This window comes from Grus americana, chromosome 2 (genome assembly GCF_028858705.1).
Source record: "Grus americana isolate bGruAme1 chromosome 2, bGruAme1.mat, whole genome shotgun sequence".
Lineage (NCBI taxonomy): Eukaryota > Metazoa > Chordata > Aves > Gruiformes > Gruidae > Grus > Grus americana.
The window spans coordinates 11,034,598-11,058,338 of NC_072853.1; positions in this window are offsets into that span (position 1 = coordinate 11,034,598).

A 23,741-nucleotide genomic window follows, 5' to 3' on the forward strand; every position below is an offset into this window, starting at 1 on the left:
AAAACTAAGTGAGGCAAGATATTACCTCTGGTGAAAAACACCACCCTCCTCAGATCCCACAGCTGAACAGGTCACATGTGCACTGCTTACTGCATTTAAGTCAAAGACCAAGTTTTTAAAATGTATTAGCTGGTCTGCTTCAGCTGAATAACTTAGTGACTGCTCCCATTGAGCAGCTGCTCAGTCACACGCAGAGAGGACAGGAACTTCTGGCTGGAGACAATGACAAGCAGCTGAGGCAGAGAGGAGGAGAGCAACCTCTCCAGCCAGGGCTGGACACGCACTAACAGATAAAGCTCTTCTTAGTTATTTACCAGCAAGTTAGCTGGGGAGAGAAGCAAGATGTATTCTGCTTATGCTAGAAAATAGGCGGTTGTCGGTGCTTTTCTGCACACAAGCATTTCTCAGTTGTGAATTCAGTCTGAAATAATGGAGTTCACTCCTAGCTCCAAACAAGACCTTTAGGAACTAGTTTCTTTATTAATTTTATTTTCTTCCCCAAATCATATAAACACTTGTGTCTGAAAATCAGAGCCCTTCTTTTTCTTTGTACTGTCTCCTTCCAGCATCACATTGGTGACCTGGTTTTCAGAGGAACAGCTCTCAAAGTCCACAGGAGGTACTCAGCATGTCTGAAAATCAAGCCATAAATAGACGTGAATCTCTCTTTTTTTTTTTCCTCAAGGAACTGAGCTGCCAAGTCTCAGCAAACAGCCAAAGAAACCCAGTTTGTTCACAAATGCTAATTTAAAGCTGCATGTGTGTTTGCATAGGCCGGGTTGGACTGAATAAGTCTGAGTCACAATAAAAGGGAAATTTATTTTTCTAAAAGGAATCTTTAAATTCTTAGGGGTTTCAGAGGGGGAAAAAAAGGCTTTCGTTTGAGAGTTCTGCATCTGTGGGATCTGTGAGTAAGCCTGGAGCGGAAGTAAAGAGGAAATCCCCCACACTACTTAATGAAATGCTGTTGTGGGATAATCGCTGCCAAAGAAACTCATCAGTTCAGACTTCGAGTATCTTTGTCTGTTAAAGAGTCTGAACTGAGCAAGAGAAGCATGCATTTCCTGCGGTGGGGGTCTTTTTTTCCCATATTAAGATCAGGGTGGTTATTTTCCTGTAGGAAATAGTATCATTTATATGGGGGAGATCTGGATTTTATTATGTCTCCTTTCTCATTTAGGAAATGGATTGACTTGCTGTTTGTTTTGAAGATCTTGAGAACAAGGAATCATTTCCTTGCACAAAAGAAATTAATAGTCACACTGTCATGTTCTTCTCATGTCTCCTCTTAAATCTTTGTTTTTTCAGATCAAAACATTGCTATGTGTAAAGCAGCTGTAGAAAAATTGTAATGAATGGGAGAGAATTCCTGTCTTAAATCCCCACCAAATGTATAGGAAGATGAAAGTGAAGTCATTTGTATGCTGAGTAAAGGAACTTTAGTATTCTTCCAAAGAGAAGGCATTGCTATGCTAAAAGCAAGACACTGCTGTTTCTCCAGAATTTCCCAACTCTAGCAAACTAGATCCCAAAACTTATTTACCTGAAATGGCAGCATTCAGATATGTTCCAGATCAAGCTAGCTGTAGTCTACTTTCATTTAGTAAATTATTTGTAAATCGTCCCTGGTATTACATGAACTATTACATGGTTAATTTTAACAGATCATCTCCTGTATATAAATCAGTATAACTCCACTGACTACAACAGGTTAAGACAAAATAAAGGGATAGATTCCCCAAAGCAAGAAGAGGGAGTAGAAAAGCCAAGGGGATTAATGGAATCTAGACTAAGATTTTCCTAGGGAGAAAGCTTCTGGGCTGACGGTGAAAGTACAGTGAAAGTATGTCCAGGCATTGCAGATAGTTGGACCAGTAAATGCCTTTTCTTGCCTCTGCTTCAGAGATGCTGGCAACAAAGTCTGCTTCTTTTTCAAGGAAAGTAGATTCAACTTTTGTTCTTGCACCCCATATTTTAGCTTAGCTATGGAGAAGATAAGGAAGGGCTAGATTGTGGAAATTTCAGCTTGTTAACCAAGATGTAAGATCTGGTCAGGTAAAAGTTACTCTACGTGATGATTCTTCTAGTGAACTTTTTAAAGGACACCCCTTTCACCTTATTTTAAAAACAGCGGGGAAATTATGGGTTCTTGCATAGAAGGGGAAATGAAGATTCTGAACCCACAGACCAGATGGAGATGCTACTGCTCTTACAAAGGCAAATAAAACAGATCTCATTCAATTACCTGTTTAGCTGCTTCGTGTAGCCAAGGTGTCCTGGATTAGGCTGAGATAATTTTCTTTCTAGTAGCTGGTATAGTGATGTGTTTTGAATTTAGGATGAGAACAATGTTGATAACACACTGATGTTTTAATTGTTGCTAGGTAGTTGTAGTGTCTACACTAAGTCAGGGACTTTTCAGATTCTCACACCCTGCCACGTGCACAAGAAGCTCGGAGAGCACAGCCAGGACAGCTGACCCAGGCTGGCCACAGGGATATTCCCTGCCACAGAACCTCATGCTCCAGATAGAGCTGGGGGAGCTAGACGGGAGGCGGGATTGCTGTTCAGAGACAGACTGTGCATCAGGACTTTTTTTCCCTTCCGCATGTGGTGAGCAATTGCATTTGTACATTTCTTGGTTTATATTGTTGTTATTGTTATCATCATCATCATCATCATCATCATCTTACTTTGTTATCCTATTAAACTATCTTTATCTCAACCCATGAGTTTTTTCCTTTTTTTTTTTTTTTCCTCCCCATACCCTTGGGGGGAAGAGGTGGGAAAGCGGCTGCATGGTGCTTAGTTACCAGCTGGGGTTAAACCATGACACAAGGGCACTCTGAGTGACAGTGACAAAGAAATCCTGATTACAAGAGATGAAGAAGTTGTTTCCAGTCTAAGTCATTTCTGGCTATGAGCAAGTCACAGACTTCTCTGACAAAGTCTGTATTTTTGTAAAGAGCAAAGAACATACATGCTACTTCATTATTTGAATTCTTCATATGATTAAAAAATGGGAATTATTATCTTTTTATTGCCACGACACTTAGGGACACAAGTTGTGAACCAAGATCTTGTTCTGCTGTATGCTGTGGAAACAGAACAAAACAGTCTCTGTCATCATTCAGTGAAGATTGTCCTTGAAATGATAGTCACAGAGACATTTCAATTGTTTTAATTACTAAGGTGAAAGGATTTCTATTGATTCCCTTAGAAATCTTTCACAGTCTAATAAAGCATGCCAGTGAGTGCTGCCTTATCAATTTTCTTTTTTAAAGGCTTTTTTAAGTACGTTAATAGCAAGAGGAGGTCCAAGGAAAACACTGGACCGATATTCGTTGAAGATAGTCACCTGGCAAACAGGGATGAAGAAAAAGTGAAGACATTCAATGCTTTGCCTCAGTCGTTACTGATACTGGTAGACCTCAGGCTGCCCAGTCCTCTTAATTGGAGGACCACAAGTCCATTTGTGGACACTGAAATTGTAAAGGACCAGCTGTATCAGCTGAATATTCACAAATTCATGGGGCCTGATGGGATTCATCCCAGAGTACTGAAGGAGCTAAGTGAATGTTACAGCAGGACCCCTGTCAATTATCTGTCAAAGGTTTTGGAGTCTGGGGAGGTCCTCACTGACTGGAAACTAGCCAATGTTATTCCAATTTACAAGAAGGGCATGAGGGAAGACCCAGGAAATTACAGACCTGTTAGTCTAACCTCAGTACCTGGAAAAATTATGGTGACTATACAGGGTACTAATGAAAGACTGTTAAAGAACAATGCGATCATGAGGCACAGTCAACATGGGTTCACAAAGGGAAGGTCCTGTTTGACTAATTTAATATCCTTCCATGATAAGGTCACCCACCTAGGGGATGGAAGGAAGGCAGTGGATGTGGATTTTAGTAAGGCTTTTGATACTGTCCCTCACAGCATCCTTCTGGACAAGTTGTCCAACTGTGAGACGAGCAGGTTCACAGTGCGCTGGGTGAAGAACTGGTTGAATGGCAGGGCTGAAAGGGTTGTTGTGAATGGGGCTACATCTGGTGACCAGGCACCAGTGGTGTTCCTCAGGACTCAATTCTAGGGCCAGTTCTGTTTAATATTTTTATCAATGATTTGGATACAGGAGTTTAATGCACCATTAGCAAGTTTGCTGATGATACTAAACTGGGAAGTATCCCTCCTTGCAGAGGGAGCTAGATAGACTGGAGCACTGGGCAATGATTAATGGGATGAAATTTAAGACTAAATGCTGAATTCTGCACCTGGGATGGAGTAACACCAGGCACAAGTATAAAATGGGAAAGCAGCCCTGCAGAAAGGCATCTGGGGGTGCTAGCTGACAGCAGACTCAATATGGGTCATTAGTGTGCCCTGGCAGCCAAGAGGGCAAACCACAGTCTGGGGTGCATCAAACACAGTACAACCAGCCGGTCACAAGAGGTGATTATCCCACTGGATTCAGTGTTGATGCAGCTTCACCTTGAATACTCTGTGCAGTTGGATGTATAAACTTTCACGCACCAGAATGCCATGATTGCCTCTTTTCAGCTAAACCTAACCGCTATTTCCCCACCCCCAAAATTCTCATTTGCTTCTACTCTTGTTCTTGCATTTCTGAGTAATCAATCTGATTCTCCAAAATACGTAACAGCCTAGGGGTGAAGGCCAGCCCACGGTGCTGAAGTTATACATCCAATTACCTGCATACAAAAGAGGACGTAGGGCTAAGGTCTCCTATTTCTAGCAGCAATGCTACCATGTTAAGCTACCATGAAAGACATGGCCACTGGTGTCACATCCCCTTTTACACAGTGGGGATGTTGCCATGAAGGGTACTTAACCTCAGAAGAGGGTTGCAGTAACTGCATCCCAGGTAGCTGCAGGTACTGACTAGTGAGTTCTGCGACACCCCTGCCCTCCTGAAGTGACAGCAATGGGGACATTGCTCCTCGCAATTTGCTGTTAGTAACTCTGAGCAGCTCACTATCTACACTTCTAGGTGTTCAGCTCCGTATTCCAGAGGCAATTGTCTCTCTCCATTGACTGTCTGAAGAACATAAGCATCCGGTTGAGGTGCTCTGGATGATCGTGCTGGGATTAACCATCTATGTTTTAGGTGCTATGGTTCTTAACTTTAAAACGAGATGTGGAGAATTTAGTTAATTTTTTTTTTTTTATCCTTACCTGTATTCTGCCAGGAAAGGAAAAGGATGATTAGATTAAAAATATCTCCAATGTGTTTCATATATAACCTGGACTAAAAGAAGAACAAAGGAAAAAAACAGAGGCAATAATACTGATAACAGGAAAAAAACCTCTGTATACAAAGGGCATGTACAATAAAAGTGCAGGTCCGTATTCACTACTAAAACACTCCATGCTAGTCTATTTTATAAATCTAATCCATTTCTCTTCGAATCTGTAGTACGAGGAACCCTATTATTCTTCAAAACTAGATATACACCAGTGAATAATTTTTAACATACTAAAAATGATTATTAAATAATCTGTAAACAAAACTAGTACATATGATAAATGTTACAACAATATGGTTTAAAAAAATAAATAAATCATTAAGCAGTTATTGCACTTGGTGAGTTAATGATTTCCTTGCTCCCAAATACCCGCATAGTACTATGCATTGTGCATGAAATATATTTCTCTTCCAGTAACCCAACATAAACCTGTATACGATTAGGTTCATGACAAATTTTGTCAGTGTTACAACTGAGTGAATATTTGAGGTTTTGTTTAATTTTTGTTTTGAAAATTTCTGACAATTTTATTTTGAATTACTATGAAAAAAATTTTCATAATGAATAACTTTGTAAAGCAAATTCTTTCAGTTCATGCTAAATTAATTCAGTGCAGAATATCTTGTTTCACCTCAGTCTGAAACTCTTTGCTATTACTAAATTTATTATTATCAAATTTTGGTTTAAATCAAATAAGCAAAACACTGTAATTCTGAAAATCAAATGGTTTATTTTCAATTCGCATGTTTTATTTTGGAGTTTTGAGCCAAAGCAGTTCATTAGAAGCTATGGACATTTCTCTAGTGTTTGAACAATCCAGTCTTCTATTTTTAATCACAAAATTTTACCCACTTTATTTTAACTAAGCTTTATTTAAGCTGCAATGCAGTACTCCCCTCACTATGAATTGTGGCAGAATGAAGGGAAGATGATGTTAAAGAGAAAAATACAGACAGACATATGTACTTGATTGACTGTTTCAGATTGCCAATTATGTTATTACTCAGCATCATGTCATTATTCCACGTCATATATCAGAGATGTTAAAGATCACACTGAGTCTATTCTGGCATTCACAAAGCTGATATGTTGTGAAGAGCCAGTATAGTATACAGTTATACATCAATATCTTTCAGGCACTACTGCTACCAAAAATGTTCAATATTCATCAAAACTGTAAAATATTCACCTGGAGTTCATTGAAGGTCAAACACAAAACTCAACTTCTATTCTCTAAACAAGTACAACTATTCAAGCTACACTGAAGTTATAGCCGTTTGGCAGCTTACAGACAAACTATTTTTAAAAAAATCAATCAACTTCTCTGATCAATTTGTGAACTCAGAATTGTTTCATGAGCCTTTGTTTGGCCAATATGTGAAAGGAAAAAGGGGGAACATTTAAAAAGGAATGAAACTTCTGATCTATCTAGGAAACTACCATGGAAAATAAATCTAAAATTAAAAGATTTTCTATAGTTTTGGCTCTCAAATAGACTATTATGCCACTCATTTAAAGGTGAGTTATAAATTAAACAAATTATGGTTTTGACCTCTGGTTTAAACTTCCAGAACTCTCCTTTTCTCATTTAGTTGGAATGAAGCCGTTAGTAGGTCTTAGGCTATACATCTACAATGTTGACCATCATGATGACTCTGAGGACCTGTATGTATATGCTGGTAATCTGTAGCCAAGGGCTGCTGCACATCCCTCTTGAATAAGAGTAAACAATTAAAGATTGAAAAGTGAGCACTGTTCCCTCCAAAACAAAGGGGAGAAAACTGCAATCCATACCACCTAATCCAATCTTCCTGGGGATGGATGAGTGGACCTGAACACTCAAGCCACAGAGAACAATTTTTCAATGATGGGTTATTTTAAATGTGGCCTACTTAGCAATCAGATGGAGCTTTAGCAACTCAGAAAATCAATTGTGTTCGTAAGTCAGGGAAGAAATGAGGAGGATGCCTTTCATTTTTAAGGGACATCGATAGGCCTTTGTCATTATCTCTTGTCTTCCTGCAGAAAGAACAGATGCAGATATGATGCTACAGAAGCAATTTGTGTTGTGATGAAAGAGACTGATGATAGACACCGGTTTGAGAAAGAACATAGAGAAACTATTTAGACAAGAATGCAATTCCAACCAGGAATTTCTGGTACTGAGAAATCTTCAGTCCAAAGAAGCCTTTGTAGAATCACTGTAAGAGATATTGATACCGAACAAATTCAGAAGAAAAAAAGTGAATACTTTTGAATAGTACAGATGCTGAGCTAATGGAGCACCTTAGCAAGGAAGTAATGATTTTTTTCTCAACTCAAAAATTTCAAATAAAAATGTACTTCCTTTCTGAAAGACTTGCTTTTATCAAGAATGATGTAAAGGAAATGAAATACTACAAGGAAATCAGATTACTAGATCAATAGTCCCATCTCTTGATAGACTCATAAGAAGTCAGCGGTCAGATTTTCAGTAACATTACATGGACGAAAATGTACCTTGTTTGTGTTATTGGATTTAAAATCAGATATCAGTTAAACATTCATCACAAAAAACAGACAAAAAGAGGTTTTGCAGGGGTGAAGCTCTTTAATACACACCTTTTATAAGCTTTCTCCCCAAAGACAGAATACTCTGATCTCACTTTAGGCCTTGTAGGAATCTTGTGCTGTGGACAATTTCTCTGCTGGAGTGGATGCATGAGAGCCCCACTGTGGATGTAGTGTACTGTATGGGAAGCCGAGAACATAAGTACAGCTTGAAAAATCCTAAATGGGATTTTCATGGGTTTATTATTATCACACATGCATAGCAGATGTACAGTTTGCTCTGATAACTGGGTTTGAATTTGCAATATCACCATGCAAACTTTTCCTGTTAACAAACACTAAATATCACAGAAAAAAGGCATAAGAATGGATCAAATCGTGGTGCTTTGAGTTACCAAGTAAGTCTTGGTTTCACTTGCATTTTTAAAAAGTTTTTCAGTTCTTTTGACAGCAAACCTCAAAGCAAGAAACCAGTGTACTAATCTGCTGGGGTCCATGTGCTTTTCATTTGCAAATGTCACCAGCCATTTCTTTAAAAGTCTGAAAACCACTGCAAGACACCAGCGTCAACACTGAGCTGCGTGGGATCTTTCAGTGCTGAGGTAGCACGTGGATAGCCAATGCTTATACATATAAATGCTCAGAATAAGGGGTGCTAGAAATCCTTGAACAAGCATGGGTTTGCAGTGACTTTATTATTATTTACTTGCATTGTTGAAATTAATAACTTGAAGTTAAAAAATTTTTTTGCAAGTCTTCATTTACTCTTTCTAGGGGAGAGGATACATTAAGATTTAAGCATATATCAACACTGGGTAAAAAACCCTGTAGTTCTTATTAATCTGCACAGATGTTCTCAGTTCTTGCAATTATAATCTTCCCCTTACTAATCCCCCTTGTAGCCACCAAACATCCTGCAAAGGAGGGGCCCTGAACCCCTATGAATTCCATTCTTTCCTCTAATCCAATCAATCATTTCTGTGTCCAGCTTTGACACGGTAGGAACTGAAATTACATTGTTTACATTGCTCAAAATTACCCCAATCCTTTCTTTATAACCTTCCTTTATCAGGCTATGGTTCTGGGTGCTATGCAGCTCACATCAGAAAATTGCATAATTACTCTCCTGACCTAGAAGCAGGAAGGTTGCAGAGTTGAAGTACATTTGCCCTATACTCACTTTCAATAGTTATCCTTGCATGGACACTTTAGATGACCTAGAGCAGACGTCTTTCTATTTCTTAGTAAACCCAAGAGCTGAACTACATGCAATACTGCAAAGAGCTTCCACATTTGAGGGGAGAGCGATGTGAGTTGCAAGATTTTGAGTATGCCAGGGTCATTGAGAGAATGCAAAACAGAGTGATTTAAAAACTCATGTGGTCATGAAAGACCACCATTGTATTTGTGCACGACCTACAAGCTCCAGAGGCCATGTGTGAAACAGAACACGCAAGATGTTACTTTAAAGAGCAGCACATACAGGTTTGGCAGCGCCTGCTGAATGCTAGAATATGTGACCTCTTGTTGATAGTTCGTAGTACAATTTTTCAAAGAAAGCAGGAAATGGAGGCTTACTGCAGAAAAAAAAAAAAAAGAAAAAAGAAAGAAAAAGTTGACTCTTACTTGAAAGCACTCTCTATATATAGCGTTCCAGAAAACCTTAACTGAACCACTTACTTTAATCATATTTGTTGTTAATTTAATTATTATGCAGAGTCTCTTGAAAGAAAGAGAAGCATGGAAATAAATACAGGGCTGGAAGAAAAAATATTTGTGCTCTCATTCTAACTCTTAATGTAAGACTAGTCGTACAATGATGCTGAGGAAGTAATTTGGGAACCTCTATTTCCCTGCCTGTAAACTGGGGATAAAAATATTTTCCTCTTCTACTCACAGTGGTGTTTTGAGGCTTCAGGATATCCTTAGAAAAACTTTACTGGTACTAGCAGGATTCCATGGGAAGAAATTGTTCAAGGGTGAAGCAGAAGCATTAAGAAAATTAGATGTGTGGTTGGTCACATCTGTGATGGAAGCCAGGAACCATGGTCCTGCGCTTCAGTACTAGTGAGAACAAGGACAAGCTGCTAAACAGTAACAGCAAAATAGGTGAAAACTGCAACACAAACACATGCACACACCCACACCCCCACACCCCTAAATGAACTGTTCTTGCACTGTCCAACCTGGGAACATAAGGGACTAAAAGACAGCTGTGGTGTCACCACAGTCAAACTCTAGTGAACAGTGACATAAGATCCTATTGCTGTTTCTTCCAAGAGACATATTATAGGCATGGAGAGAGGTACCTTACATCTATATAGATGTTTAGCTCTGAATTAATCCAATCTCACTCTGTTGACTTGGACAGAATTGTACTTATTTACAGAATATTTGGCTCTCATTATAGCCTTCCTTTCTTTTTTTCACTTTAGTACTGCCAGTAAAAATCAAAACCAAACAAAAATCTGCTAAAATGGGTCACAAGTCTTTGTGCAGAGCCATGAATTTGGCCCTTGGCAGTATGTTCCCATTGTGTCCAATTCCACCACAGCATGCTGCTCCCTGCTGCACCCAGTCTACAGCCTTCACTGACCCTGGGACATCTTTCCTGCAGGACATAGCAATTAGCTCTTTTAAGGAGTCCTCATCCTACCATTTACTATGTTACTGAGACACACCGATGAGTATTTGAAGATGAGCGATATGTCAGAGAATACTTTGAAGTTGTTAAATTCTGTTAATTTTGGCTTAGCACCTAAAACAAGGATGAACTGATCTGCAAGGCTGGATCTGGCAGGCAGCTTGTTTTTCCAGCTATTCTTGGGAGCTGTGGGAATGGAGCATTGCTGCAGGCACATGCATACAGGTTGCTGGTACAGTGGTCCTATGCCTACTTGCAGATATTTTGGAACATCTCACTGAGACTTGTGCAAACATCTTGCTCAACCTTTACTAGCCGTGCTATTGCTGGACATCAGGAGTTGATGCAGGTGTTAGTTTTACGCTAAGAACAGAAGTCTGTGGTATACAAGAAAAGCACAAAGGGTGGAGCCCTAGTTTCACCTGTGGATGGTAATAAATCATAGCATAGATTAGAACTGCCTTTTTCACTCCTTTCCACTGCACCACACTGACCACTAGAGTTTGCTGTATTAACGTTCGAGTGAACAAATCCAAAAGCTCTGAACCAGCCCTACAAAACAATTTCCAAAGAAAGCATGAATTCCCTTACCGCAAACTGTAGAAAAGACAACGCCGCTCTCCAGCTGTTGAGATGAACTCAACTCGAAATGTAGAAGAAGCTGCAGGAAGTGTATGATTAAGTAATTGGCACTATTTTCTCTCCATTGGTACATTGCCAATGTTTCCGCAATGTGCTAAGGGGCACTGTGCTATTTTCAGATTAAGTGAAAAATCAAGGTCCTGACTGCTGATCATTTTAGCTAATTAAAGATCCCTTGGCATTTATTTGCAGAAGAAGGGATATTAGCTTTGACGAGCTGGCAAAACTCCAGCTAAGAGAAGCAAATGCTGCAGACCAGGTTGTCCCTAAAGTTCTGAAAGGTGAGTGTCCTTTTTCTTCTTTCACTCTCAACTGAACCGTGTTGTAAAAAGGAGTCGCTTTTCACCTGGAAAGTGGTGACAATAGCATCCACATCTCCCTCTGTGTAGTTTGTAAAGCACTATGGGATGCACTAGGACGGAAAATGAAATATATGATGGCAAAATCTCATTTAGGTTTTTGGATCCAAGGTGGGCACTGATTTGGGCAACTGGATTGATTTCTAGATGAATTTCCAATAGTATTTTCAATGTTCTCACATTTAAGAGTTCTCAGTGAGATTCATCTATTCCTTCTGACAGAGGTACTGAACAGTTTGTTCTCATCTCCACTGATGCCCTCGGTTCAGCTGGACCCATTCCCAGTGATGGCATTAGTAGAGGGAACGCTGACGGAAGAGACACTCTCTTCTATCTAATTTTCCGTGACTACTGCCACCACAGTCCCAGGGAGCAAGACACAAGGAAGACCAGTTCTAAAGAAGTCTTGCTCCAGCTCTGCAGCTCTGGTGATGAGTGTCCTCATTCACTGTTGGGATGGGGCACGTTCTGTCAAGACGGGGAACTGGTCCCGCTGATGTTTAACAATGTCTCAGCTTATGGAGAGTGATTCTTTTCAGACACACATGATTTGGCCACATTTTTAGAAAGACAGCAAAGGACTTTACTTACTAAGCCCATCCTCTGCCAAATTTCAATTCTCTGCTTCAAAGCCTGTAAGGGCCAAAGCCTCTCACCAAAAAGGCTTCCCAGCAAAACACTTCTAGGGTGAAGAAAAAAGCATTACCTCCATCCTCATGCCCCACAGAGCTTCTCTGTGGCACAGTTTCAAAGAATCCAAAAGAAAAGAAAAACAAACAAAAAAAACCCCACAGAGAAACTGGAACAGATTAAACAATTTTAGTCCAAGTAACTACACTTTAGCAAATTGATAAGCAAATGAAAAGGGGGCCATATAAGAACATCAAGGCAACTTAGCTTCTATTAGCTACTTGAAATAGTAATAATATTTACCAGGATGATGATACAGAAAAAAAAAAAAGGACTCTGAGATAGCAGTCACATACAATCATAATCTTCCCTCTTTTAACATCCCTTCCATCTGTTTCTATTACTCACTACTTGTGTCCCTACTGAGGTCATAATCCAGTTCACTCATGGTGAGGTAAACACAGTTTAATGGGACTACTTGTAACGAGTAGGTTACAAGATGGCATTTACTGGATCAAAGTCAGGAGTAAAATTTCAAATACTCGTATGTTCAGTTTCCAAACCTGAGATCTCAACTCAAAGGTCTCCTGTGCACTCTTGATTTTCGTAGAAAATCAGCTTTGTAAGTGCCTAATTATTTTTGGAAAAGAGCCTAAGTCATCTAGCAATAACATTTTGAAATTGTGACTTTCTGTCTGGTTATCTGTGCAGAGCCATGCACTTAGAGCATTCATAAACAATAAAATCACAGTCATTGTTTTTCCTGAACTAAGCCCCAACCCAACAGATGCAGTTATAAAGAAATTAGTAGAACTAGAAACAAACACTTTAGGAATTGCCAAATAAGCTAAAAATAAGAGCACATGACATGCTGCAGAAATAAAATATTCTGCCTCAAAACTTGAACAATAGTGATCAGAGGCAGCCTGAGCATTTGAGGGCAAGCTAGAAAAACAACAGTTTTTCAGCACTCACAGTTCAACATGCCCAACTGCTCCCTGCTATGGTCCTTTTGAAATACACAGGACTGGCTGAAGAGTCACGGGGAGGATTAACTAGGTGGTATATTGGGAAAAGTGAGGAAATGAGCAGATGCATTTCTCAGAGCAGTTCAGGTGACTGGGAAGATGCAGAGAGATGCTCTGTTATTCCTCCTGGTGCTCCTGAGGCAGCAGAGGAGCCCAGCTGCTCAGTTCCTTTCGTCAGTTGTGATGAGTTTGCATCACTGTGACTTTGCTTGTGCTTTGCCCAAACACTTGGAATTGTTCTGAGTCTATAGCCTCCTGCCTTCCCATCCTCACATGCAAATATATTTTCTATAACTCCAGATATCCTATCCCTTCAGGATTATAAAGGTGCAAAGGAAAGTCAATTAACCTTTTAATATCAGCCTTTCTTCTCCCAGTAAGCAAACATTAGGTGTGCCCTTTAAAGTCCAGCAAGCAGAAAAATTATGTCTTTCTGCCCAAATTTTTGACAAACATCCCTGAGCACTTCCTAAGCTCTAAAGCACTTGACGTTTTATGCACAGCTTTAAGCAAAAGACCAAATAAGATGCTGTTCTGCTTTAAAGCTGAGGCGACAGCCTCCTCCAGCTGATGACTGCTGCTGTTCCCAATAACAAAACACTCAGAGTGTTTGCAGATGGCTTTCTTTGGTCTAACCATTCTGCAGAAGTGATATACTCTTTTGGAGCCAGTGATCTTTCTGTTCTTCTCCAGCTCTTGACTTTCAACTCAGGAGCAGCACTTTAGTAACTTCCTCATATAAGTTCTTGGACCAATGATCAATTTGTTTCTGTTGGTGTCTGTTGGTGTTGAAGTGTAACCCTTTAAAGGAGCGTTTCATTTCACTTTAAGATATCACGTAGCTCTTCTTTTTATTAAGCCTGCCTGAGCAGTACCGTGATGCTTCTGAAACTGCTCCTTCTGCTTCCCTGTAAGTTTTTTTGCAAGTTTTGCCTAATGTGAAACCCGTCAAGAGAAGTGACTTTTTGGCTACTCACACAGTTGCCATGGCATTAATGTAACCGTAGGCACAAACAGGGAGGTATCTGGTGGAGGTAGCTCATTGTGGCCAGAGGTACGTACGTGCAGGTGCTGTTGATCACGGTGCCAAACTATGTAGCCACACGGGACTGAAAGTCTTAATGTATAAATTTAGAGTGAAAAGCCTAAATTAGAAATTCTTTTCAGCTGTTCTCCTATGTTGATTTGAAATAAATGACACACAGACCTCAACTACAACTTCAGATAAAGAAGGTTTGCTTTCCAGACACAGTGCACAGATCTTAGATAAATGACCACAAAGACAGTGATAAATTTCTAAGAAGAAACATAGGTTATTTATGGACACAATTTCTTGTGTGATCCCCTGAAAGCACGGCAGCCTCTCTCCTACTCAGCGCTGTAACACCATTTTCCTGGACATCGCATGAACAGTGCTCAATGACTCAGACAAAGACTGGTGAATGACTGGGTTAGACTTTTTAGGGGTAAGCAGCAGCAATAACAGTATGGCAGTATTTCCAAATGATACTGCTTTACCCCAAGCAGGGTGAAGAGTGGGAGTTAGATGGCCAGTGTTCCATACCACATTTGCACTAAAGCTGTCTTACATGGATCAGAGAGCCATCCTATTCCATACTGTGAGCATGGGACTCGTGCAGCTGGTGTAAGCCTCACATCACCTGGGCTTGGGCTATAACCTCATGTGTTTGCAGAATGGAGTCACAGCCTGTCTCTTGGGACTTCCTGGGCTGGAGGAGGACCAGGGTACTGCATTGGTGCTGCCATGGCTTCATGTTTGCCAGTAGGTAGGAGGTAGTGCAATCGCAACTATGCTATGTGACTCCTTCACTGAACCGTGACCTATGCCAGGTGTTTTCCCTGGCTTGTGATGGACTATGATGCTTTATTGTGGGCAAGTGATAAAGAAAATTGAGGGCTGTGGATCTCACAGCCTTAAATGTGCCATAAATTGACCTAAATATGGGACAGTGGGAGGATCATACCAACCTACAAAAATGAGCATTATCTTTTCCTATCTATCATCACACAGTGAGTCTTCCACTGTTTTGCCTCTCGCATAAGTCGTAGCCATCTGCCTACAGACTGCACAACTTATCTATGACTATATTACACTCACCTACACATCAAACACCTCCTACAGGAGTACTAAATAAATTGAGGGAATAAGATAGGACAGTATCTGTGGATGTATTCATCAGTCTTTGCTAATTTTCTAGCTTTTATAAAACAAATCACTTGGTTTTTTTTCAAATATTTATTTGTAAATGCTGGTGATTGCTTAATTCTGGAACGTTAGAAGGCAAAGATCAGAGCAAACTCAGAAAGAGTATTCCTGGTCCTGCCCTGCTAGGTTAAGAAGATATACGTGTACTATCCTGTATGTAAACATGCATGCATGCATGTATATGTAATACAAGTAAGTGCTTAAAAATCCTATTCTGGCAGATGACAGAGAGACACGTAAAATAATTTCCACTTCTTCATGAGGGTCTTGACAAATAACTCTTCACTGATTAGCCTTGAGTTTGGGGAGATATAATTCTCAACTTGTTCTGGAAAATACCATTTTCCTTTTTACAAGCTCCTTGGTGGCTGTGGACCAGCAGATATATTGTCTAGACTGGTAAATTCCATGGTTGGGTGCAACTGGTATAGAGCTGCTTTCATTCTTAAGGTTCCCAAGCAGATCGTAAACTGTTCACAGGGCTCACACCCAGCCCATCACTGAAATACAGTCACTGCTGCAGTGGAATTCAGCAGCTGCTTAATGGTTCATAGCTCACTCTTGTTCCCAATTAGGCCAGTAGCAATCTTTCTGCTGCTTTCAATGAGAGGGTTCTTGTGCACTAAGCCAGACATGTGCTTAAGTACCTTGTTAAATCACAGTCTAAAGGCTTGAACTTTCTCATATAACATTCATAGTGACTTCACTGGATGCAGATTTGAGCCTTCGGGGAGGAAATAAGTAGGAAGATCAATTGAAAACACAGAGTGAATTTTAGGTAGATGGAATAATAGGGTGAAAGTGAAGTACACACAGCTAGTAAAGCAGATGATCCAGATGTTCCCTGTCTGCTCTAGCTGGGCATGTCAGACACCAGAAAGGGGCCAGTTTTATTCTTAGAACAGTTGCCAATCCCATAGAGGGGAATGCTTAGAGTAGAAAGGTAAGTAAAGAATAACTGTTAAATACAAGCTAATGAGAGTACCTTGAAAACTTCCTCTAAACTAATGTGAAATGAATAGTACATATTTCAAGCTAAATGAGTTCCTTGAGGCAGGCTTGAAAATTTTTCTCTCTTTAGTGAAACAGGCAAGAAATTGCAGAGAGTAACAGTTAATCTACTTCATGAACTTTATTCCTAATGTGCACTTCCGTGCCAGTAAGAAACATTTGCTCATAGCCTGCTCCTGAAGGTCTAATGCAACAGCAATTCCCGGTGACTTCAGTACCAGGCATGAAGACACAGAGAGTAAGTCTCAACTGCCTTTCTGATCAGGTCTGAGCTATGTTTTCACCTATACAATATTTCCCTGTTTTTTCAGCTGCACACCACACTTCCTTCTTGCTTGCTTGCTGACAGAGAGGAGATACAGTTGCAAAGTAGCCATTTATTTCAGTGTAATGAGGGCCTTTGATAACTAACTGAAGAAACCTGCCACAGGAAAACCCACAACTATTTCTAATTTCCTGCACTGTCTCTCCCCCCCTCGTGCCTTTTTCTTTTTTTTTTTTTTTTTTTAATGAATGAACTGAGAAGACAGACTGCAGAAGCTCCACCAATATAGCATTCAGTTCAATGGACAAGATGAATTTGAAAATATGGATTTTTTTTTTCTTCCTTATGAAGGCAGGATTTTTTGTAGTCTCTCTCACACACAGAGTACAGTGCAAGTTCCTGTCAATTGTGCATGGACAGATGCTTTTCAAAACAGTTTGATTACTCGTCTTTCTCAAAACCTTTTTCCTCCTCCTGTCAATATCTTAAACCAATAATCATATGACTAGTTGATGTGAAATTAAGATGTTACAGTATAAACTAGTGATTCATACAAACTAATGGGAAATTCACTTATGCTCCTCATCATCAGAATATGCCTCAAATTCTAAACTGTCTAGCTAGAGATTGGCATCCATTATAGTTAGTACAGCATCTAGAAAAGGGCTGAAATAGGTTGCAACCCTTCATATGTAGCTAAAAATATCAAAGTTTAATCAGAATAGATTGGAAACACTTGTAGAGTTTTATTTATGACTACATCACTGTGAAGTTATAAATGTGAAAGTGAAACACAAAGAAATTGCCTTCGTTAGGAAATCCACAGTCCTTTAAATGAGAAAAACTGCCTGAGAAATATGTTGAAGACACAATTTTTTTTTTAGACTGGGAAATTTTTAAAGGACAATTTAATGAATTATCAACTCTTGATGCTGGAAAGCCTGGTAACTTTTGCTGCAATATGACATCACTGTTTTAAACTTGTCCTTCAGAGAAGGACTCAGTTCAAGATGAAAATACCTAGTATTAAGGTGTCTACATGCCAGCTAGGTATCAAATGTATTACAGCCACTGGAGATTTAGGATTCAATTCAATTTATTCATATAGTTTCCTAGTATAATTCTAGACCATAAGGTATCAAGTCTGACCTCCAGTTACGACTTCAGAAGAACTCGGTGTCCTGCATCATGTCAAGAAAGACATGGATCTGTTGGAGCAAATCCAGAGGAGAGCCACAAAGACAGCCAGGGGCTGGAGCACCTCCCTGTGAGGACAGGCTGAGACAGCTGCGGTTGTTCAGCCTGGAGAAAAGAAGGCTCCGGGGAGACCTTATAGTGGCCTTTCAATACTTAAAGGGGGCTTACAAGAAAGCTGGAGAGGCACTTTTTACAAGGGCATGTTGTGATAGGACTACCAGAATCCAGCAGAGGGCTGCAAGGATGATGAGGGGACTGGAGCATCTCTCATATGAGGAAAGGCTGAGAGAGCTGGGTCTGTTTAGCCTGGAGAAGAGAAGACTGAGAGGGGATCTCATCAATGCTTATAAATATCTAAAGGGCAGATGTCTAGAGGAAGGGGCCAGACTCTTTTCAATGGTGCCCAGTGACAGGTCAAGGGGCAATGGGCACAAACTGGAACACAGGAAGTTCCATCTGAACATGAGGAAAAACTTCTTCACTTTGCGGGTGACCAAGCACTGGGACAGGCTGCCCAGAGAGGTTGTGGAGTCTCCTTCTCTGGAGAGATTCAAAACCTGCTTGGATGTGATCCTGTGCAACCTGCTCTAGGTGATCCTGCTCTAGCAGGGGGGTTGGACTAGATGATCGCCAGAGGTCCCTTCCAACCCCTACCAATCTGTGATTCTGTGATTCTGTGATAATGGCCTTAAACTGAAGGAAGGTGAATTTAGATTAGATATCAGGAAGAAATTCTTTACTGTGAGGGCAGTGAGGCACTGGAACAGGTTGCCCAGAGAAGTTATGGATGACCCCTCTGTGGAAATATTCAAGGCCAGGTTGGATGGGGCTTGGACCAACCTGGTCTAGTGGAGGGCATCCCTTTACCCAAACTATTCTATGGTTTTGTTATTCTGTGATTCTACAGTTCTATGATTCTATGATTCCAGTACCATGGAGGTGTCTGGGATTCTATATGACATCTCAAATTACACAAGATGCATACATGTGGGCAACCGGACTGAGCTTCTAGTCAACACAACAAAGTGAACTGGAGTGGGCTATGGAATCCTGAGACTGCACTGACACCATGGACTGTAAGGAGATCTCAGACACACATGGAGATACCTACATACAGACGTTATGCACATTTGTCTGGAACTGAATCTCAACTCCAGTCTCTGTGGTTAGCAAAGTTTGAAGATAGCGTAAGTCTTGTCATTCACAGTATCTGTGCTCCTTTCAGTGCGTCTGTTTCACTTCAGCATACTGATGACTGCTATGACCTTTGTTTTATGCAAGGTTCCATGGAATATTGGTATCAAGGGGTCTGTATTTTCAGCCACATTACACTGTACCTAACTGCACTGCAAAGTCTTCCTACATAACGTTTCCAAAGTGCTGCTTTTACACTTCTCCCTGTGAAAGGGTGTATCTCTGGGGAATGGCAAAGATTGCATTTATGAGGAGGACATGGTAAGTCAGATCAGATCAGTCATGAAAGAGCTTCCAACTGTTTGGTACAAACTCCCTGAACATCACTGATACTTGTGAATATTTTAGAATAGCATGCAAAGAAGAAGTTAAGCAAATGCTTTTAAAATTTAAAGACCAACAGGAATCTCTAGGATATGTTCTCTTTTTCTTGTATGTATCAGTCCATTCCAGGCACTGATTAGTTTGAAACATCATTTGCATCATAAGTCAGATGGCAGGTTTCTAGCAGTACTCTGATGTGGACATCTTCATTTTTTCTCTCTCCTCTTTCCCTGCCCATCTACATTGCATGGTCAGGAGGAAAAGGAACAAAAAATTAAGAAATATATTGACAAACTTGAGAGGAAATTTTCCCTGTGCATTGCCAGTAGAATTTTTGAAATCATCTGCAACATGGAGAAAAAGGAGAAAACACCACACCTAAAGCACAAGTCTCTCCCAAGATTTTGTGCAAACGCTGTTCTTTGATTTTTGGTTTTCTACAAACTTCTGAATCCTAAATTTTCACATGCATCTTAAAATTGAGAAATGTAATCTAAAAAGACAAGATGGTATATACAGATATTTTACTGTGACTTAAGAAGTGTGAATTCACTATTCTTTCCTGAAATAAACATCTCATCCACACAAAGTCATTCACCAGGAGATTTTTGAGGTGCTTGAACAAAGTAGAAGACTAAAGGTCTGCCTAGCCAATAGGCCAGTGATTCTAAATTTGGTAGATACTTCTCACATTACTTATCCTAAGGTAAAGGCAGGCATTACATTCAGCATTAGTACCTTAACTACTTTCCCTTTTATTCACATCTTCTTTCTCTCTGACATGCAATGTTTTCTGTTTTTCAGATATTTCAGCATTTCAGTTCTTTGCCTGTGAAGGTGTGGAAAGACCAGAGGAGGGCAGGCAGAGTCTGGAATGGAAAAAAGCAGCAGCTAGAAAGAGATGCTTAAAATATGTCAGAGAAATCAATAATCCAAACAAACAAACAAACCAAACCAAAACAAAACAAAACAACACACACAAAAAAAAAAAAAAAAGGAAGAGAGCTTTTGCAGTGAATCAGGGAATTCACCTTTGTTTTTCACACAGAAAGAACCCTGAAGCTGAACGTTGCCTCTTCCTACAGTTGTATCCAATTAACAAACATGAGGCAAGGTGACAGGCAAGTTCTTCTCTTCTCCATTTCACTTAATCTTCCTCCGCTTTGGATTCTTCTCCTGGATGAAATATCTAAAAGTTTCCTCTGTGGATTGATTTCTTATCTCAAGGATACAAAGTTTATGGTTATTTATTGCGCTGCTGTGGCAGACACTTCAAAGAATGAATCAGGCACAGGCAACCCTTCTTTCTCATTTTATATATGACAAGACAAGTAGTGGACAAAGAGCTTCCTGGGGGAAAGTGAGATGGGAAGTATCTTAAGAAAATTATGCCCATAAGTGTTTCTGGTCTTTTCATAACTCTTCAGAAGAAAGTGAGAAGAAATCCAGAAGAAAGTGAGTAGAAATCCTTCCTTCTTTGTTGGCATATTTTGAACAAAAAATAGGACAACCAGGGACAATGCCTTTCTCCTGACCAACAAAGAGACATTTCTCAGGGTATGTTTCAGAGGCCAGATGGTGGGAGGGAAGGTGGGACATTGTCTGTTCATCAGCCTATATGAACTTAGATCCTGCTTAATTGAGATTTGAGGAAAGCAGTCACAGATCTTATGTGCTCTAGAGAAAGAAAGATGGGACATTAACCACAGGAAACTCAGGGACTGAATAACCAAGATTCTGTCAAAAGGTAGTGCCATACTCCGCTTTCTCTCTAAGGGTGCCATAATCCTTCAAACCATGACCAACCTTGGAGGTCCCAGCTAGGGATCATGCCTTTCTTGTGGTAGGAGCTCCCCTACTATTCAATATTGGGAGGAAATCTGAAAGTGATGATGGAAAAAAAGTGTGATTTGTGGGATATCAAGGCTGGTATCAACAAGGGAGCAGATGGTACATGGTATCCAAAACAAGAATAACCTACAGAGGGAGCTTGAAAAGAAGACAAGCAGTAGTATTTCTTGTTTAGTGAAAGAAAAAAATTCTTATGATTCTTTACTGTTGACAAGAATTAATGTGAAAAATTAATTTCCAGAGACAGGAAACATGCAAAAAGAAAGGTCATAGACTAGAATGATTAAGAATACTCATACTTACCATGTTTTGTTTGGTCCATGTGAATGTAATGTCAACAAAAGAGCAACAACCTTATAAGACCTGTCCACCCTCAAAAAAGCATTTCACTCACAAAGGCAGTTTTTACTCACAAAGGTACATACATGTCTTTACATCATTTTTATCTGGCTGAAGCCTCAAAGTTACAAGCAAGTTTAGACAATTGTGTGGAGCTTTAATAGGTGAGCCGGTGCCCTTGTATCAGCTGAGATAGAGTTAATTTTCTTCCTAGTAACTGGTATAGTGTTGTGGTTTGGATTTAGGATGAGAATAATGTTGATAGCACATTGATGTTTTAATTGTTGCTGAGCAATGCTTACACTAAGTCAAGGACTTTTTAGCTTCTCTTACTGCCCTGCCAGCTAAGAGTCTGGGGGTGCACAAGAAGGTGGGAGGGGACACAGCCAGGACAGCTGACTCCAAATGACCAAAAGGGTACTCCATACCATATGATGTCATGCTGAACAAAAAAACCTGGAGAGAATTGGCTAGGGAGTGGCAGCCGCTGCTTGGGAACTGTCTGGGCATCAGGCAGTGGGTGGTGAGCAGTTGCATTGTGCATCACTTGTTTTGTATATTCTTTTATTCCTATATTTATTATTACTATTTTCCCTTCCTTTTATGTCCTATAAACTGCCTTTATCTTAACTCACAAGTTTTACCTTTTTTTCCTTTCTCTGATTCTCTCCCCCATCCCACTAGGGGGGAGTGAGCAAACAGCTGTGTGGTGTTTAGCTGCCTGCCGGGTTAAACCGTAACAGTCAGGAACGTCTTGTGATAAAAAGCACAAAATGCTGAAGAGAGGAGTCACTGAATGAGTGTTCACCTAGGATCCTGGATAGCCAGAGACCAAGTTTACTGTTGTCACATTTGCTCAGTATTTGATCTTAAACCAGAATGAAATATATCTGAGCTGCTAGCAGTGGCTAGGAGCACTGAGAAGACAGCAAAGCGTTCATGTCTACATTCATTCCTACAGGAAGAAATAAAATAATTACAGTCACTAAGTAAGTCTTATCTCTGTTGGGTGTAGGTGTCTAAAACTTGGGTGCCTGGTGCACATAAATGATCTAGATGTTCTTCTGTAATTAATGGGGAAAAATAGGCAGCTCCACAGGGAGGCAAACCATTCCATGATACAACCCTGTCCTCTGTGGGGATGAATCTCTCTCTCCACAGATGAGGAACTGGGTTGGCCTACGTGTGTTACTTTTAACCCAACTAATGTAGATGAAGGAAATCCCACCAACTGTATTTCTTAATTAACAGGAGGTACCATGCTTGAATATTATTAGTCATCTTCCAGAAAAAGCTGGAAAATACTGCCCATATACTGCCCAGTCTCTAGACCACCTGGCACATACAAAAGATCAAACATCGTCTTTAAATTTGGATGTCCCACTTTCCCATTAGTCCACCTGATTTACATCCTTTTAAAAAAGAAACTATCAGCCCTCACATAGAAGCAGTTGAGTTTATTCCTGCAGAAATGAGAGATTAGCAGCACCAGACTAATAACTATGCACAAAACCAATCGTCTGAAAGATGCCATGGCAGAAAACTGTGACAGGAACTGGATTATACAGTCATAAAAACTCAAGAGATTTGTCAAGGGAATGTATAAAGCCAGAGTTGTTCCTATTTCTGTTCAATTTAATTTCTTAAGTATGCCTGTTTTTCTTGCTAACGTATGATTCTGTCTCATTAAAAAAATATGGAAAGAAGCATTTTATTTTCTCTCTCTCCATATGCATATTAATATACCAACACTAATACATGAGTCTCATTTTCTGTAGCTAGCTGTTGAATTTCCACATGTATTGTTAACGGAGGTGGTAACACCACCTACATTTGAAGTTTCCCGACACTCCTAATAAATTTTGATTTTCAGTGGCTTAAAATTCCGTCAAACTGTAACCACTCAAGCTAAAATGTTTCAGACTTGGTATCTGCTTTAGGCTGAATTTTTAAAGAGGCCATCATTCAAAATACTTCATCCATTTCTCAGAAAGACATTCAGGTAAAACTCACTGATTGCCCATCTCAGAAAAAAAACATTAATAAAATCTTACAACTGTTTGTTGGATTAACACTGAGTAGATCAGATTTTGTGGTAGAGACTCAAAATTTAGCAGGTAGAAAGTGAAATCTGGACCAAGGATGTGTCACATGCCATTTATGTCTCTTAGTTTTAGTCTTACAAAAAGCCCCTGAGTTTGTCCATGCTCAGA